The sequence below is a fragment of the Chionomys nivalis genome, chromosome 5, assembly GCF_950005125.1.
Source record: "Chionomys nivalis chromosome 5, mChiNiv1.1, whole genome shotgun sequence".
NCBI classification, from domain to species: Eukaryota; Metazoa; Chordata; class Mammalia; order Rodentia; family Cricetidae; genus Chionomys; species Chionomys nivalis.
In genome coordinates this window covers 70,903,047-70,923,379 of record NC_080090.1, presented here as the reverse complement: position 1 = coordinate 70,923,379, position 20,333 = coordinate 70,903,047, and the positions used below count along the sequence as shown (strand labels likewise).

The 20,333-nt window shown below is 40.6% G+C and overlaps 1 protein-coding gene across 1 annotated transcript in view; it reads right to left on the bottom strand.

Annotated features, from left to right (window-relative positions):
• The window catches only part of Pla2g4a (phospholipase A2 group IVA), a 144,014-nt gene extending 133,967 nt beyond the window's left edge, over nt 1-10,047 (bottom strand). The window contains exon 1 of the mRNA XM_057769913.1: nt 9,946-10,047. The gene's annotated coding sequence lies outside the window, so the exon portion shown is untranslated. The remainder of the gene's footprint in view (nt 1-9,945) is intronic.
• Between the last annotated feature and the right edge of the window lie 10,286 nt (nt 10,048-20,333).

Genomic DNA, 20,333 nt, shown 5'->3' with positions numbered 1-20,333 from the left:
ATATTGGATCAAATTTAAAACAGTGTTGGTGTGTGCTTCAGAGGCACCAAGCCACTCTTAAGAAGTATTTAATATACATAGACGGCCACAATCTATGTATATTTATTCTGTTCAGGATCATGTAACGTGAAATAAGGTTCAAGGTCGTGATTCTCTTCTCAGATGTAACGGGTTTTAGAGATGTGCTTCTAAATACTGTGAATGCCAGTTCTCTTCTGAAATGAGAAACAAACCCGGTCTTTTGCAGGATTAAGGGGTTTATGAAGACAAAGTTTGTTTTTTGAAGAAGATACTCTTAATTGCCTTTTGGTTGTGTATCCTGGTAACAGTCTAATGGAGGTTACAAACTCTGTGATACAGCATGAGGTTAAATTTATTTAATAAAACCATCAGATTGCAAAGGGAAACAATTCTGATACAATATGGTACTGTGGCAGTCTATGAATATTAAATAATATTACGTGTGGCGTGTTGCCTCTGAAGAACACTAGCATTGTTCTAAATTTGATATAATGATTGAGGACAGAATGACTCCCAGAACTATGAAGAGTAAAACAATACACTATGCATTGTCTCTGTGCCCCCGTCCTCTGCTGGCACCATAGGCACTTGTACTACGCCTTGAATATTTGCTACTATACAACAATAGATTGAATTAGGTGAGTTAGAATCACTGTCATTGCCTCCGAATAGCAAATGTATATTCCCTCAGCCTTTGTGCATGAGCTAGAAGGTTGCCCTAAAGGCATTAGTCAATCTGTCGGGGTTCAGTTGAGCGTCTCCTGATGCTTTTTAAAATATAAAATTAACAAAAATAATGCTCGGCACTCCCCTTCATTTTGCAGATGAGGAAGTTGGCTGACTGTAACTAAGTCATAACCTAAGAGACGAGGGCGAAACAAGAAGAGAGGTACACAGTGACTGTCCATTTCCTGACCTGTCATGACAGCAGGAGAGAAGGAGGGAAAGGGGAAGGAAGGGAAGGGGAGTGAGGGGAAGAAAGGAAAGGAGAGAGAGAAGGAGGAAAAAGAGGAGGAGGGGAAGGAGGGAAAAGGAAAGGAAGGAAATAAGGGAAAGGGGAAGGAGGGGAAAAGGGAGAAGAGAGAGGGAAAGGGGAAGGAAGGGGAGGAAGGAGAGGGGAAGGAAGGGAAAGGAAGGAGGAAAAGGGGAAAAAGGGAAGGAAGGGAAGGAGGAAAAGGGGGAAGGAGGGAGAAGAGAAGGAGGGAGAGGGGGAGGAAGGGAAGGAGAGAGAGGAAAAGGAGGGAGGGGGAAGAAGGGAAGACCAGGATGGGGCAGTGCAGCCAGGAGCAAACTCACAGCCTCTGACAGTGTCCCCTCTTCTTACATGAGAGCCGGCATGAGTGCCTCAGACTGACTCTAATTAGTTCTGAACTAAGGTTCTTTGATGGGAAGAGAATTTATGAAAATGGCTAATGGACTTAAGAAAAAATGTGACTTACTTTTTAGCATTGAAGAAATATGTGAGTCAATATTTCAATTTTGTTTTTGTCTGGGGTGGAAAGAACCTATCACTGGGCTTATGATAGCCAGCTGTTCCTTAAGATGCTAGTAATTAAAAAAGAAGCATGTGAAGTGACTTGTAGATTAAAAAAACAAAAACAATTTTTCGGTTATAAAAGGACATCCTGGCAGTAGGACTCTGAAAAATCCTCTTTTTTATGATGGTTTTATTACTAAGTGTCTCAGACATAACATGATTTTGGTTTGGTTTGGTTTGGTTTGGTTTGGTTTGGTTTTGTATTACTAGGGATGGGACCGGAGCCTCACACATGCTAATCTTCTGCTGGGCTAACTTCTAACACTGTATTGCAGAATTGCATCAGTTCAATCAAATTCTAGACTGTCTTATCAGATACACTAATACTCAGAAAGCCAGGTATGCTGGATCATGCCTGTAATCCCAATACCAGGAAACCAAGGATCCACAGTGGTCTAAATAGTCAGTTCCAGCCCTAAGTGTCCATCTTAAAATAATAAATAATAAGCAATAATAATAATTTTTCAATTTTCCTCAGAAACTGGAGTGGCGAACAAACGGCTGATGTTGTGCTAGGTGAGACCTAAGGACTTCCCTGGGAACCAGCAGGAGACACAGAGGAGGCAACCAACTTCAGCAGCAATCCCACCAATTAGGACATGAAGAAAACAGATTCCAGAACGTCGCCTCTTGGAACAGGTAAAAAGTCATTGAGATCCAGTGAAGTGTAGAAAGAGGCATGGAGTCCAACAGGGGTTTGAAAGGAACAAAGGCTCCATTCCTTCCTGCAGGAAAGCAAGCCAACGTGTGACACACCCTGCCTGTTACTAACTAACTTGCCTCAAGAGACCTGAGTCCTAAAAGTTCCTGGGTTTCTATGTATTCCAATTTCTGTGTAGGGTTTGGTCCAGTTTGGGTTTTTGTTTTGCTTAATGCACTATTTTATTTTCAAGGCTTTCAATTTCTTTTCCTTTCTTTCTTCTTTCTTTCCTTCTTCCTTCCTTCCTTTCTCCCCTCTACTCTTCCTCCCTCCCTTCTTTCCTTCTTTCCTCCCTCTCCTTTTTGGAAAAGACAGAAACAAAAACAACAGAAGACACACACGTTCTACGGAGCATCTTCGACCTATCATCTACAGCTAGAGTGGAATCCATAGCCAGTCAGAGGTTGTGTTTTCGAGTCTCATCCTCAGAACCTGAAGAGGCTCTCGACCAACACTGCAGCCTCTAAGGTCTCAGGAAAGCTTCCATCCCCACTCCTGGAAGTGGCCTGGCATCCTTCTCAGTCTCCGGGATCTCACCCACTTACACTCTCTTGGTTAGGACTCCCCTGTATGTGGCAGTCCCTCACTGGAGAGGCAGCCTTCCTTCTCCTCCACAGATCTGGCACACATGGCTCTGAAGGAGAGATCCTTACCTTTATAAGGACTTTACACTGATGGCAAAGACTTTCCTTCCTGAACCATCAAACTTCAATCAGATTATTCAAAGCTGCTATAGTCTCCACCGGTCCTGGCTCCCCCCAGAAGAGATCCTTTGCTTGTTGTCCCAGATCTGCACTGTCCTCTGGCTTCAGGCACGGCCACCCCACTTCTACTTTCTCCTCTCGTCTGTCTGCATTAGCTCACCAAGACTGACCTGGTAACCATCAGGAACAACCTCCACCTTCTCTAACATAGGGGTCATTTATGCACCCTCATGCTACTCAGCCTTTGTTTCCTCTGGAATAATCATCCTTCCCACGCTTCCATGATATTATCCCAGAATCTGGTTTCCCATCTAATTTTCTGGTTGCTTCTTTGCAGGTTCCTTTACAAATGCTATTCTCTGTCAGGAGCCAGTGTGAGCCATGCTATCTTCACTCTATTCACCTCCTTCCTCTTGCCAGTCACATCTTCTTACGTGGACCATTTCATCATTGGTCCTTGACACGAGAGAGGTATCACTACAGACAATGTGGGGAAGTTCTGTTTAACTTATTGCAAACTTTTACATTTTCTAAATTTAAATCTCTGCTTATTGCTAACTCAGAAAATAAATACTAAGTGACAGATTATAATAACCATTTAATAGTTTTAAATGAAGCCCTTTTATTTTGATATTTATTTCTTTAGTTTTGATACTAGGACCTTGCACAGGCTCAGCAACACACTACCACTGAACTATGTCCAGCACTATTGTCTTACTACTCACTTTGACACATGACCTCACTAACTTAACCAAGCCAGCCTTGAACTCACTCTGTACAGAAGCATTGAATTTCTAACCTACCTACCAGGGATTATAAGCCCTGCACCTAACCCTTTGGTTAAGAAACCATTTTAAATTATATTTTTTGCTATAACAAATCTTTCTAAAATGTGTTGGCTGCAGCTTCTGAGAATCAAGAGTCTATTAATACTTAGAAGCTATTATTTGGACATGTACACTATATACTGAAAGCAAAATACTGTTTAATGGACTACAGAAATGCCAGGTTTTAATCGTTAAGTTGTGTTCATGAACTCAGCCAATTTTAAAATCATCTCCTTCTTATTTATAAAAGATGAAGGAAAAGAGATTAAACCTATTTGAAGTTGTGGTAGATGCAGTAGCTGAAGGTTATTAAGTGATCATAATCACAGATGAAAGAGTCTATACAGAATGATCTGTATCATTCTGCATGTGCACACCTTGATGCACTTTCCCCCAAGGTGATTTTCTATAAATTCTGACATAATTGCTCTAAATTATTTCTCTAAATCTGTCTCCTAATATCACATAAAGTACAGGTTAAGAAAATCCACAAACTAATTGGTTTTGTGTTTTCATAAATAAATAACAGAATCTAAAAATGTAGGACATGGTTTGTCTTCCCTAGACTATCTCAGGCAAGCAGTGTCTTCTGGAATTACAGATCCACCAATCCAACAATTAAATATATTTCAACCAGGGGTTAAAAACAAGCTTGCTGATTATGGACTATATTCAACTTGCTTATCTTGTCAAAGATGTGGGCATGAAGTGTGGGGCAAATAGGAAGTGTGCCAATTCACTGACTGAAACTCAGAAGCTCCTTGCTGACCTGATGTTTGCAGACCCAGCATGCAAGTCTCAGCTATTGCATATTGCTTGTGACCAGACCATGCATATGCACACCAAGACATGCATATGCATACCAAGCCATGCGTATGCATACCAAGACATGTGTCTGCATACCAAGACATGCATATGCATACCAAGACATGGTGTAACTGGTTTACAAGTCTTGAGAAGGAGCTTCTATCTTCTTTACTGTAAGCTTCCGGATTGCTAGGGAAAGGAAACTTTTTATTTTGTTCTGTAAAGAATGAAGGTAAATGTTTTGTACTAACTGTCTGGCATAATCAGTGATGGAAAGAACCTTAAGACTCCAAACAGTCTATGAAACTTCTCTGTTTTCTACCTGGATGTAAGTCCTTTGGTTAAATAAGTTATTATCATGATTCATAAAAATCACTCTTTAACATGTCTATTTCAGTTTTGATAAAATATCATGAGTTATTTTCTTTAAAGCCATATGTATCTGATTAAAATACTAAGTAGTTCAAAAACTCTGAAATTACAAATCAGAAACTAATTTCTCAGTCACTCTGAGTGTTAGTGCAATGTCCCAGTTATAAGGGCAGAACAGTGGATCTGCTATGGAACTGGACTGTGGGACAATGTACTTTTCTTTGCCTTCCTTTACAATTTTTCAGTTGACCCCGGTAGGAGGAGGCTGACAACCACAAATAAAGCCCATCAAAAAACAGGGACTATGAACAAACCCCCTGGTCTAATGAAATATACACAGTCCCTAGGGATGGATGCTATGGACACAGGCTTGGACAGAGAAGCTAATTGATTTTTCCAAAATTTCTCTTTTCACATCTATAAATGTAGATGGTAGCAACTGCTCTGCTAATTCACAGTTATTAACCACCCTCCCAAAGAAGAGTGGAATTTCTATTCATTTTGTTGTTGTCGTATTGGGAACTGATCTTCAGTTTAGTGAATGCTTGACAAGCAATGATCCACAGTAAGCTACATCCCAACCTCTCCCCGTTTTTTTAACCTTTAAAAACCCTTTAGACAGGATCTCATTAAGTTGCCTAGGTTGACCTTCAACTTAATGTGTAGCCTAGGCATGCCTTGAACTTATTAACCTCATGTGTCAGCTTTCCAAGTAGCTAGGATTACAAGCCTGTACTACCAGCCTCAGTTATAAATGAAGTTCTTATGTAACCTTTTAATAAACCATATAGCACTATATAAACAGAAGATAATAATAGAACTCATATTTTTTTTCAAACTAAATGATTGGGAAAATAGCTCATACGTAGAAACAAAATAAATAAAAAAAAATACGTTGAGTCATGAATTTTCTATATTTGAGAAGAATGCTGGAATTACACATGTTAGAGACACTTGTGTACTAACTCAAAACCTACTCTTGCCTAAAAGTCCAAAATTTGCCTTTAGACTTCAAGGCGAAGCCAAAAGAATAGAAGATGAAGGAAATGAACGCACACTGTTCCCAGCTACACGTACTAACAAGCAGGAAGGAAAAGGTGAGGGCTGTCCATTATCTTTTAATTTTAGCTCACCCACAGGTGTTTGTTGAGTTGTCTAAAGATATTTGATTTAATTAAGCAATTAAACTGGTAGTGCAACTTTTCAAAACTGCTTACAGTCAGCATTGAGTTATTTGCATTTGTTTGAGAAGAGAAGGAACTGTATTTAAGATTGCTATAGGTGTATTTAAAGTCACCCACAGGAAAACAATAACTGAGGCCTAAGCATCAAGAGCAGCAAAAAGCATGCTGCAGCCCCAACCCCCAACACACACACACACACACACACACACACACACACACACGTAATGGCATCAGAAGAAATCTTCCATTTGCTGCCTTCTCTGAAAAAAAGCCCAGTTCCCCAGCTCTTTGTTGCCCCAGTAGTCAAGAGATAGAAGATGATGAGTTAGTTGGTCAACACTTAAGCTCATTCATTATTGACAAACATGGGCATTCCTTTTACAAAACTTTTTTATGAGTGATTGTCACACAACCAGCTCTTAGCCTTTGCCCTACTTGTCTACATTAAGTAAGCCTGGATCTCTCCAGAACTGTGAGAGACCCTACAACGTTTGGGGAATCTTCTCAGAATCGTCTTGCACTTCCTCAATTTGGGCGAATTATGAGTCTATGAGAATGTGATTTGCTTTCATGTTCTTGTGAATTCCCACACATTGTGAAGGGAAGTCCCACGAAACACTGAAACTAAACCCCTAAAAGATATGTCTATAGGATTTCTGTCTCTACTTCTGTCTCTACATCTGGATCAACAGGACCCTTGAGAGTCTTCAAAATCTTTGAGGATATCGTAAGATCTCTGATGATCTCAGCTATAGCTGTTCAAATTCACCATGCTAAAAGTTAAAGCTGGGAGAAAGCATTAAAGTAGAATTGGAAAATGCAAACATCTAAATAACCATTCCGAACATTTGCCAAACTTCTTTAAGAAAGAGATACAATTGTAAATAAGGTAGCAGTCTTCCTGTAGTGGCTGAATCATGGAATTCTCTGCTTATTCCGTATTCTTATTCAAGTATCCAATGTAATCGTAGATCCAATGTAATTGTAGGCCAACTCGAAAACCTTAAGCTGCTTATGAATGGATATATGTTTCAAAAGCAAAATGACAAAAAGTAACTAGTATACTGTGACATTTTGTTAAATGTTTTGAGGATCCTCAACATACTGCATTATTTTCATTCCTATTTTACAGCTAAAAAAATAACAATATAAGGAGATTAAGTAACTAGGTCGCTTATGACCTTATCACTTGAAAGTTGTAGAATTTTTGTTAAAGTCTAGAAATGCACTCTTAAGACTGAGTCATAACGAGTTATACAAACATTAATATAATGGCTCTAGATTAAATATTACTTATAATATGAAAACTTGTAATTTATCTAAATATTCAATGACATATTACTGGTCAATCCAGTATATTCACAGACAGAACATAGCTCATGTAAAGAGACATAGTCTTTAATCACTACATGGTATCTAACTTCTAGATGAGACTTACAGTATCTAAAAACTACAGACAAATATAAAGTCATAATTATGAAACATGTCTTAATAGAATCATGTAAATCAGGAGAAAGTACCATCGAAAATGATACTAAATTCAACTTTCTGAGTGTACAAGTGAGAGTCCATATTACATAGGAAGATGTGTAAAAGCATAAATGAATGCAAATCCATGGATCCTTTTTCTCTATTCTACATCCCTGTAAGCTGGATAATCAACAATACTAAAAGAGTAAATAAATAGATGAAAGTCATTTAAAAGTTAATCCTTGGAGGAGAATAAGTAATTTTTTCTCTTTTGTTCTTCGCAATTTTCTATTATTTAACAAAATTTTGACAGTGGGTGTGAATTATGTTTGCAATAGGCAATACTATTAAAACTCACAATTAGTCTGGGAAATACAAAGTAGAAAGTTAAAAATAAAAGTAGACTATACAGATATACTTCATGATCCAAATTTGTATCAATTTCTGTTATGTTTATTATAGTTAAGTAAAAAGATTCATCAGAAGTTGTAAAAGATAACAAGTCTCATACTTCATGACTGATTATTATTGGGGTTGAGTCTAGAATCTATGTCACTTGCTTTCCAGGCAAGTGGCTACTCACAGCCCCAAGGTCCTAAGTATTGGTGAACAATTGCCAGTGTGGACACTAGATTATTGACATTAGAATATGGACAGCAAGGCAGCCCTACACTTACAAGTAGACTAGTTTGCTACTTAACTTTGATGTATTATCAGAAAGCCTACAGTTTTAGGAAGTATTCCTTCCTTTGGCAAATGTGTGAATTTCTTTCTTTCAAATCTGTGTGCATTGTAAGAGCGTACATACATTATCCCAGGAGGGTTCCAAAGTTCCCAAAATGCTTGTGAAGGAGTCAGTGATCGACGAGAAAGAAAATGGATAAAAGAAATATCATTTACGAGCATGGTGGGGGTGTGGTGGTGAACAGAAGGGGAGGAAAAGGAACCCTGCAAGTTCTGTCTTCCTCTTTTTTTAATTCCTGGAACATGTCTATTAGTATGTAATGAAACAGCTTCAGGGCTCAGCCTTCTGAGCGACAGTACGAGGGCAGATAAGGTGCTAAAAACATGAACTTTACCAGGGGCTGAGACATATGTGTCAGACTTTATTTTTCCCATTTAAAAATAAATATGAAATGCTATGAAAATAACTTATACTGTTAGAATGAGAGTTTCTCTTTCGTTGAAATATGTTTCCCATGGAGGAAGGTTGTAGAACTTTGAGAAAAGGCCGATTAAATATTTCTCTAGACATTTCATAATTGTTGCCTAATTTAAAATTTAACTCTTCCTGAGCTCAATAAAAATAAAGACCCAACTTCATTGACAAGGTCCAGTACACCTGGGATATAATTTCAGACTCAATAGGTTTATTTCATTAAATTTCCCGTGACTCTCTTTGACTGCAATTCCAAATGTACCCAACAAACGAAAACAAAAAAAAATATGCCCCCCTTTCCCAAATTAGAATCCCAGATATAACATTTAACCATTCTAAGGGGCATGTCTCTAATGCTCTCCACCCCCTTCACCAAAAGCAATATAAACTTCAGCCAAAAGCAGGAGCATTTTTCTTAAGCTAGTTTTTGAAGTGATGAATATATATTTAAAAGTGAAATGACAAGTTGTAAAGAGCTTAAATGGGTTAAGTCACTGTTATTTCAAAACCAAATGCCTTTCCCCCTTCCTTCCTTCGAGCCCCAGTTCTAAAATAGTTTTCACACTCAAAATTCAATCATGCAACTTGATAAATTTTCAAGAAAATTTTTGACCTGTTCTCCTGTCAGGATAGACGAGTTACCAAAAGACTAGAGGAAATAGCAATGCTTGTTAGTTCACGGTTAGTTTTTTCAATATTGTCCATCGCATAGCACAGCAACACATTAGATACCCAAGAGCTCTCTGCATATGTCACTAACATAACTCTTTTTTAACAATTAAAATTCAAATGAGTCACCAAACTGCCCCTAAGGATTTTCATTGTCAAGCAACATACTCAAGTTCAGGAGTCCTCAGGAGTCACTGGGTGGCATCACGTGGAACACAAAGGCGCCAAGTCACTTCTCTATAAATACTAAATTTCCCAGCACCCGCGGAAGGAAACAATTTCTCCCTTTAATTCAGCCTGCTCTTGGGACCCAGAAAAGCAAGTTCTCGGGAGTGAGAAGGGGACTGAAGCCGGCTGGCTCTGCGAATCTTTCCCAAAGGCAGAGGAGGGAAAGCAGTGAGCTTTGATCAGGGGTGGCAGCCTTCCTTCTCGGCAGCTGCCCACAGATACCTGGGGAGAGTGCGAGAGGGAGCAGGCAGGGAGAGGAATGCTTACAGTTCCCAGAGTTAAATGAGACTCCTCAGGCTTCTTGGTGCCTCTAGCTTTCAGTCAGTCAGGAGCCCCAAACAGTTCCGACTTCAAGAAAGTCTTTTCCCACTGGGAGGAGGGGCTAAGAAGTGGGCCGGTCTCACTGACTGGATGTTAAGGTGGAATTCAAGCCCGGGCCAGCTCTTCTGGTGAAGGCTAACATCATACATGTACGTGTTTAGGTTTAAAGTCGGGCCTTTAAAGTCATAAAACATGCTTTAAAAACGTGTGACCTAACTGGTCCTAGACTGTGTGTGTGTGTGTGTGTGTGTGTGTGTGTGTGTGTGTGTGTGTGTGTGTGTGTGTGTGTGTTTGATACTGCGGCTTTTGCCCTTAAGCAGTCACTACTTCCTCTTCTTTTTTTTTTTTTTCAAAAGAGTAAGAGCTAAGTTGAAAAGATAATCAGCTATCTTGAGCATTTTTAAAGTCTTTAAAAAGCTAAGTTCTAAACAAACACCACAGATGAAATATGTACATTTTACAGCTGAACAATTTTGGACCACTTTAAAAGTCAAACCTGCTCAAGCTTTTCTTTCCAAACTCAAAACCTCTGAAAATTCCTCTTAGCACTGCTTTCATCGTGTCCCATAGGTTTGAGTATGTTGTCTCTTTGTTTTCATTAAATTCAAGGAAGACTTTAATTTCTTTCTTAATTTCTTCCTTGACCCAGGTGTGGTTCAGTAGTTGACTGTTCAATTTCCATGAGTTTGTCAGCTTTCTGGGGGTAGCATTGTTGGTGGCTTCTAACTTTAATCCGTGGTGATCTGATAAGACACAGGTGGACACTGATATTTTTTTGTATCTGTGGAGGTTTCCTTTGTTTCCAAGTATGTGGTCAATTTTCGAGAAGGTTCCATGAGCTGCAGAGAAGAAGGTGTATTCTTTCCTATTTGGGTGGAGTGTTCTATAGATGTCTGTTAAGTCCATTTGATTCATTACCTCCAACAATTCTCTTAATTCTCTATTAGTTTTCTGTCTGATTGACCTGTCCATTGGTGAGAGAGGTGTGTTGAAGTCTCCTACTACTAGTGTGTGTGATTTGATGTCTGCCTTGAGTTTTAGCAATATTTCTTTTACATAAGTGGGTGCTTTTATATTAGGGGCATAGATATTCAGGGACAAAACCGGTCTCGCTGAACATAATGGACAATGAGGACTACTGAGAACTGAAGAACAATGGCAATGGGTTCTTGATCCTATTGCACGTAATGGCTTTGTGGGAGCCCAGGTAGTTTGGATGCTCACCTTAATAGACCTGGATGGAGGTGGGTGGTCCTTGGACCTCCCACAGGGCAGAGAAACCTGCTTGCTCTTTGGGCTGAGGAGGAAGGAAGACTTGATTGGGGGAGGGGGAGGGAATGGGAGGTGGTGGCGGGGAAGAGGCAGAAATCTTTAATAATTAAATAAATTAATTAATAAAAAAAAGACTGCCAAAAAAAAAAAAAAAAAAAAAAAAAACCTCTGAAAAGACACTTCGAAGAATAGAACACACACGTTCAGACTTAGAAACAAAACCAAACCTGGCAGAATCCCAAGTTGCGATATTATTTGAAGTATCTGATGACTTTGATGAGAAGAAAGTGTAGGTATTGAATCCCTTACAAAGCAAGCTTGCTGGTAGCTCATACCTGTAATCCCAGCACTTGGGAGGTGTGAGTTGAAGGCCAGTCTAAATTACATATTGAAGCCATATCTCAAACAAGCAAACATCACAAGAATCCATAGAACACTATTATCCTAAGTACCCTGGACAGGAACCTTGCAGAACTCTGCCTTATCAGCAATGGCCACTATCTTGCCCCTTCCTCCCAACAACTGCTTCAATAATCTCCCAATTATTATCTTCAATGCTTTCTTAAAAGTATGATTTTTTTTTTCCTTTTACAAACTCTCAGTTTGCTTTCTAGTGCTGGGATAAACTTTTCTGGTCCTAAAGCAACTTGTGGGGATAGGGTTTGTTTGACATACATGTCCCCGTCACAGTCCATAATGAAGAGGAGCCCTCATAAAAAGAAATTAAAAACCTGATTTCAAAGCAAAGACCTGGAGGTGGAAACTAAAGCAGAAACCAAGGCGAAATGCATTTTTAATCTCATTTCATAATTTATTTGTTTTTGTTTTATGAGACAGGGTCTCATGCAGCCTAGGCTGGACTCAAACTGAACTATCTAGCAAAGAGTCTTTGAACTCCTAATTCTCCTGCCTCCACCTCACTGGGATCACAGACACATGCCACAATGCCTAGCAATTGATATCATTAAAGTTTTTGAATGTTCCTTTTTCAATCAAGAGTAAAGTAAATATAAAAGGCAAATCTGGATCCTTCATTCCATCACAAAGCACAAGTGTATGTGGTGCAAACAGAAAGAATCACACAGTTAAAATAAAATGGCAATCTACCATAGAAAATACAGCCACAAATAAATCATATTCAAGAACTTTTGGCAAACAGTTGAATTAGAAATGAGTTTGCCCTGGTTCCTTCTACCCATTTGCAGCAACATTTCCACAAACTGTTTTCTGCTCTCCAAGATTCCTCAAAATTTCTTGCAGCAAATGTCTGTCCAATTTTAGTGACTCTGTCATAATGGGCACGAACCCCATTACTCAGCATGAAGAAGGATTTCCAGGCACTCTGTGGAGTTCTGAAAATATTTATGCTGTCGGCATTTAAATGCACTGACGACAGTGTGTAGTCTAAGCCCCATGCCCTCTATGCTGAGGCAATTCTGAGTAGGAAGAATTATTGCTGAGTAAATTTCCAATGTTTCTCAAGTAGCTGAACCCTGAGAGATGTCAGTGTAGGGTTTTCCTTTAGCACGTTGGCTGTGTCAGACTAGGATAATAATAGCATTCTTGTATCTGTGTTTATAAAGTCCCTGCCTGGAACCTCAGGAATACTTCCCCACTTGCTCTTTCAAATACATGATCAGGCCTCAGCAACTACCTCAAAACAGCTTTCTCCATTCTTCATGTATATATCATTTTTCTTCGGTTAGACAGACAACAAAACGAGTCATTTTATCTTTACCCAAATTGCAAAGATAGTCACATACCGGGATTTCATTTCATTTATTACATAGCTTTCAATTCCACAGTTATACCTAGTTTATTTTTGTAGGTGAAGTAAAATTGAGATAGCATTCAATAAAAATAGTCTAAGAACTGCTTTTAAAAGAAGCTGTGGGTCATGGGGCAATTCTTCACGCTGAGCACTCTGGAGACAGGCTGAAGCACACAGATCTCCATGAGCTGAAAGCCAGCCTGGTCTAGATAGGCAGTTCCAGCCTATCCAGGGCTACAGAGTGAGACCCAGTCTCAGAGGAAGAGAAAAACAGAGAGAGAGGCAGAGGGAAGAAAAAACCGAGGCTGTCGAGATGTTCAGTGGGTAAACATGCTTGGTGTGCAAGGTCGATTATCTGAGTTTGATCCTTGGATCCCACACTATAGTGGAAAGAGGAAACTAACTGGCTCTTGAAAACTGTGCTCTTCCCTCCATAGGAGCACGTGTGCACACACAATGACTATTATTATTACTATTATTAGAAGCAATTTAATATAATAAATATAATTTAAACATAAAAATAAAGAAAAAACATTTACTTGATGAAAATAAAACTGTATTTGCTCTGAATTATCAGCTAAATGGGGTGCTGGGAAGATGCACAGTTGCTGAAGGATTTGACAAGGAAGAGTGAGGATACTGTTCCTGGTCCCTAGGACCTATATTAATGGCAATTCCTTTTTACAATCACAGAAGCAGTGATATGTAGATTCCTGGGGGCTAGCTGGCCAGATAATCTAGCTGAATTGATAAGCTCCAAGTTCAATAAGAGATCCTGTCCCCAAAATGATGATGATGATGATGATCATGATGATCATGATAAGGTCAAGGGACTAGAGAAATGGCTCAAGAGCAGCTGATGCTCTTCCATAAGACCCATGTTAGATTTCCAGAACCCATGTTGTGCAGCAAACAACTACCTGTATCCCAGCTCCGGGGAATCTGATGTGTCCTTTTGACCTCCATGGCCACGTACATATAGGAGACAGAAATAATATAAATAACATTTTAAAAATATATAAGATGAAAATTGACCAAGGATGATATTGATCTTTGGCTTCCAGGCATATACCTGTAACATGCCTGAACATATACACACACACTCACATACACATGAACATACATACATACCTAACACACACACAGAATTTAAAAAATAAACAACTGTTTTGTTTCTTTAAGGTGGGCCCATTAAAAAAAAACATTGAGGATACAACCAACTTAAATATCTCTTAATATGCTACTGTGTTGATCAAGCTTTATGAACCAACTAATAGAGGTAAAGGATGCTCAGATGGTTGGAAAAACATCTCTGAATGGATTCCTGGGGGTGAGATTAATCTTTAAATCAATAGACAATCCTCCTTAGTCCATGGGACAAAGGAATAAAGCAAAACAGCATCCCAGGAGGTACTGGAGAGAAAGCAAACAGAATAGGCAAGCTCCATGTTTTCAGGGACCTACATCCTGGATGACGGGAGGGCAGAGAACCAGACAGACTTCTGAAGTGTTGTGTCCCAGAAAGACCTCTGTAAGGACGTGGCATTTTGGCTGAGGTTTGAAAGATGAAACCAAATATGGGAGGAATGTTCCATAGAAAAGAACCAGAAAGTATGCACATTGAAACATAATGAAATCTGAAAGACACACATGAGAATTCCCACACTCGGGCCTTGAACAGCCAAGCACTGCGGTGAACGAGGAGAAAAGAGAACCAAATTAAATCGGAAATCCAATGGGGACCCTAAAGCTAGGGTTGATTGGGGGCAAGTGGAAACCACAAAAGCAGAGGCCAGAACTAAGGGAGCGCAAAGGTCCTTCCAGCACGCAGCAGATCTTACGTGGAGAGAAATTGGAGGCCATGTTATAAATTTACGTTGGAGGTCAGGTTTTCAAAAGTTTCAACAGATGTCTAGATTCAGATCTAGAATGAGATGCTCTAGGTTATCTAAAATGTTCTGCTCTGAATTTGATTGGTGACATTGGTACCCCTGAGCTTCTACCATTGCTAAACTTGACAACAGACGGGATTAGATTATTAGATGGGAATAGAGACAGCGATGTTAACAAGGGAGCAGTAGGACCCCTAGCCCTGTCTTGCAGGCATAGTGCAGGAGGGGCAGAATGGGAGGAGGCCTATCAGGGTGGAGTAGGCCTGTAATGTTAGATTGAAGTTAACTGCAATTCCAGCCTGTGGAAGTTTATATGAGATCCACAATTCAGACTCAACTGAGATTTAGAGACTTAATGTTTTATACATCCATGTCACATACATGTGTATGTACACACATATGTATGACTTAAGGGTTTGTTTGGTTGGTTTGGTTTGCTGAGACAGGCTCCTATAGTTGAGACTGACCTTGAACTTCTGACCCTCCCACCTCCACCTTGCTCGTCCTGGAATTATAAACATGCCTACCACACCCTTCTCAAGACTTCAGATTTTCATCTTCAAGATGCTATTTACATTGAAAACTTATGCCCACACAGGGAAAGAGTTTAATCTTAGTTGAAATCAGTTTTGTCATCTGAAAATTATGGAAAAAACAAACTGGCGAGGGGGGATATTTGGTGTGACAAACCATGTTTTCTTTAAATACCCTTTCTCAGACTGTCAGGTACTTTCTACCACTGGTTTGATAGCATAAAACAAAACAAGCTACAGCTGTCAAAGAAATTTTAAAAGTTGACACAGAAAAGGTTACTGCTTGAATTTTATGACCTTTAAGTATCTATATCAAAAGAGTTTTACCTTGTTGTTTAAACACACATCGAAGAGAATCCAGAGGCAAGGCAGTGGTTCTCCTGTCTCAGAGACCTCTCCTGGTCCTTTAGAGTATAGAAGCAGGGCTTGAGAGTTGTTGACGTAGTGAATAAGGCTGTTTGTTATTGAACCATGAAGATCTGACTACAGATCCCAGCACACCCATAACAAGCCACGTGTGGTCCTGTGCATGCCAAACCTCGGTGCTTTGGAGGACAGAGACAGAAGAATTGCTGTAGCTCCCTCGCTGCCAGCCTAGCTAAAAGAAGATAGGCTGCAGGTCCAGAGAGAGTCTATGGTTCAGAGACATACGGCAGAGGGACAATGCCCTGGCATACCCACTCCCGGTCTAAGAAGTTAATAAACAGAATGTTATAAGGTTAAATTATCATCTCGCAAAAAAGCCTTGAGAGAGACCTAGAGTTCCATCCCTAGTTGTTGTCAGAGGGAATTCTTAGTGTTTGCGCAGACCAGTTTGTCCCGGCTCAGACTGGTTCAGACAGGTTTCAACCAGTTCAAACCGGTCCAAACCGGCTTAGAACAGTTCAAACCGGTTTAGACAGGTTGAAACTGGCTCAAACCAGTTCAGACAGGTTTCGACCGGTTCAGACCAGTTTATTCCGGTTCAGACCAGTTTCAACCAGTTCAAACCGGTCCAAACCTGCTTAAACCAGTTCAAACCAGTTTAGGCAGGTTGAAACTGGCTCAAACCGGTTCAGACAGGTTTCGACCGGTTCGGACCGGTTTATCCCGGGTCAGACTGGTGTAGACCAGTTTCAACCAGTTCAAACCGGTCCAAACCGGCTTAGACCAGTTCAAACCGGTTTAGACAGGTTGAAACTGGCTCAAACCGGTTCAGACAGGTTTCGACCGGCTCAGACCAGTTTGTCCCGGCTCAAACCGGTTCAGACCGGTTTCGACCAGTTCAAACCGGTCCAAACCGTTTTAGACCAGTTCAAACCGGTTTAGACAGGTTGAAGCTGGCTCAAACCGGTTCAGACCAGTTTGTTCCGGTTCAGACTATTTTCAACCGGTCCAAACCGGGTTAGACCAGTTCAAACCGGTTTAGACAGGTTGAAACTGGCTCAGACCGGTTTAGACCAGTTTCAACCAGTTCAAACCGGCCCAAACCGGCTTAGACCAGTTCAAACCGGTTTAGACAGGTTGAAACTGGCTCAAACCGGTTCAGACAGGTTTTGACCGGTTCAGACCAGACCGGCTTAGACCAGTTCAAACCAGTTTAGACAGGTTGAAACTGGCTCAAACCGGTTCAGACAGGTTTCAACCGGTTCAGACCAGTTTATCCCGGTTCCGACCAGTTTCAACCAGTTCAAACCGGTCCAAACCAGCTTAGACCATTTCAAACCGGTTTAGACAGATTGAAACTGGCTCAATCCGGTTCAGACCACTTTATCCCGCCTCAGACCGGTTCAGTGGATCTACATTCTGTCAGACACACCACCCCAAAGCAGGTCAACGAACGGGCATGTTTGAATTGGGTCACTTACAGAAGGCAAGGGATCTTCTAGGTATATTTTGGGGACTTGAACTCAAAGCAAGTCCACTCAGCATACCTTACTAGAAACGTTTCAGGGGAGAAAGCAACATGCTTCTCTCTGGTTAAGAAACAGCTGTCCGTATCATTCAAGAAAGTGACAGGTGGGCAACTGTGATGACGGTTTGTTTTCCTGACTATTATTTTGTCATTCTCAAGAGTCTTTATTATTAGCATGATACTTGAGGCCGGCGGCATGGCTCTGTGGCTAAGAGCCCTTCTAGAGGACCTGGGTTCAGTTCCCGGCATCCCCATGGTAGCTCACAACTACCTGTAATTCCATATCCAGAAGATCCAATCCCCCTGCTAGCCTCAATGGGCACATACATAATGCATCCATGTGAGCAGGCAAACACACACATAAAATAAATCTAAAAATGAAAATTCAACAAGAGTAATAAGACACTTATCAACCTGAAATTCATAAAGGTAATTCTGTCATCAGAATATATTCCTCTAAACATCAAAACTCAAGAGCCTCCAGAGCCAGGCCCAGAGGCCCAGCAGGTACTTTGGAAATGCTGGAATGCCTCATTACTTCGTTGCTACATTGGTAGCATGTGGTATTTATTCTGAGTGGAGGCAGACCCGGACCTGGGCCCAGTCCAGTGGGGGGGGGGGTAACTAGGTCACATAAAGTTTCCAGAACTTAAATCTGCTATGTATCCATGAGGGACCAGGCCCACACTAGAAAACTGATGAGTGGTAAAAGGGTTAAGTGTTCTCTAGAGTTATTATCACCCTGGATGAACCTCAAGCCTGCTTGCGAAGCCTGCAAGCCTGCGTTGCTTTTGCTCAGAAGCACCAGAGATGCTTAGATGTGGACCCAGCAACAAGGAGGTTCTTCTCCAGCTGCCTGAGCAGGCTGGTCCTTGGGCAGTGTGGGCTGAGTAGACTTCAGCAAAGGGAGATTAATAATCAAATTTAATGAACCCAAGATTTCAATAACAGCCTCACTTTTAAAGAAGAGATTGATGTCTTTAAAAAGGCACATTCATTGAAGAGTTGGTTAGAAAATTAACCAAATGCTTCTTGCTCTCTTCTCCCATCACTGCTAAATGACAAAGGAAAGTAATCACTTCCCTAAATCTCAGCAAGCTTTGTCCTACCTCTTTGTGAGCGAAGTAATTCAAGGGACTATTGACACAGCATGCCATGATTGGTGGTGGTGGTGTGTGTGTTGTGTGTGCATTTGTGCATGTGTGTTTGCTCTCTGACAAAACAAGGCCCCTCGGGACCAGGTTCTTCACATTCCTTGAGTAGCTTCAGATTAGAAGTTCTGTATCCTGTATCATCCCTTGGACTATCTCAAAGGTTATTCTGCCATCCAGAGTGTGGGCCCTCCCACATCAGTTATCAAGATCCTTTCTAACAGATTTGGCCACAGGTCATTCTGATCTAGGCAACTCCTCCATTGAGGTTCCCTTTTCCCGTGTTACTCTAAATTGTATGAAGTTGACAAGAAAAACAAATGAGCACAACTCTAACTCTGTAGTTTGGATTTGAATCAACAACTCATGTCAAGTAACTGCAGATGGAACACGATGAGGAGTCAACACCCCAAAATCCAGGGACCCTCTCATCTGCATGTAACGTACACTACACTGTGCTTTCCCCAGGGACCCTCTCGTATGGAACACGATGAGGAGTCAACACCCCAAAATCCAGGGACCCTCTCGTCTGCATGTAACGTACACTACACTGTGCTTTCCCCAGGGCCACTCTCGTCTGCATGTAACTGTGCTTTCCCCAGGGCCACTCTCGTCTGCATGTAACGTACACTACACTGTGCTTTCCCCAGGGACCCTCTCCTCTGTGTGTAACATACAATATGCTTCCCTCTGCTGCTTCCTATTGTGCAAATAATCGCTGTTCTCTAATTTTGCTTAAACATTCTTTTAAAAGATAAGGCAATGGGCTTGAATTCTTATCACTATTAACATAATCTGATATGCCGCTGCTTCTCCTATTGTGGGTTTTGAAAGACCTTTTAAGATGACAACATGCCAGCACTGGCCGAAGAAACAGGGCTCTGCAATCATTTATGATAAACATATTGTATTTAATGACTGACGCCGGGAGGAACAGAAGGCACATTTTAACAAACGATTGTAATGGAAGAAACACAGCTGAAACAGCCGAGCCACATCCTACGGTGAAGGTAATAAAGCAGGGAAATCAATAAAATCTAGTACTTGTGTGAGCACATACAGGCCCTAGGACCCAAAACGTGAACAAACCTGAGGAGGAAGATGTCTAATAATCCTTGTTTGTAAATATATTTTGCATTCATATAATGATCATCTTGGGGTCCATTATCTTCAAATAAAGAGATAAAGAAAGGGATACATAGTAAACAGAACAAAATGGTTTTGATTTACAGCATCTTATTAAAGAAGAGAGTGACACTTGAAGTTACCTTAAGAAAACACTCATGGCCAGCATCATAGTACATGCCTTTAGTCCCAGCATCCGGGAAGCAGAAGCAGGAGATTTCTGTGAGTTTCAGACTCACAGCCCGGACTAAATAGAGAGACTGTCTCAAAAAGAAACAATCAAAAGATCAGAAAAGGAAGCATTCATTTTATAAATGAAGAACTAAAACATGGATTGCACAGGGATCTACACATCCCATTCCAGAATTCAAAAATAAAACTTTTTTACATTTATTTATGTGTGTGTGGTGGGGTTGGCGGTGATGGCAATGCATGCCAAAACATGCATGTGGAGACCAGGAGAAAATATGTGGGCATTGGCTCTCTACTTCCACAATGTGAATCTTGGGACTGGAACTTAAGTCCTCAAGCTTGGCAGCAAGAGTCGTTATCCAGTGAGCTGTCCCACTAGCTCATTCCGTAACATTGAAGTGGACATTAAAACATCTAAAAATTGCAGTAAATATTAAGCAACATTTTAGTTCTTCTCAAATTAGATACTGTGCTGGTAAATTTAATTATCACTATGCTTGGGTT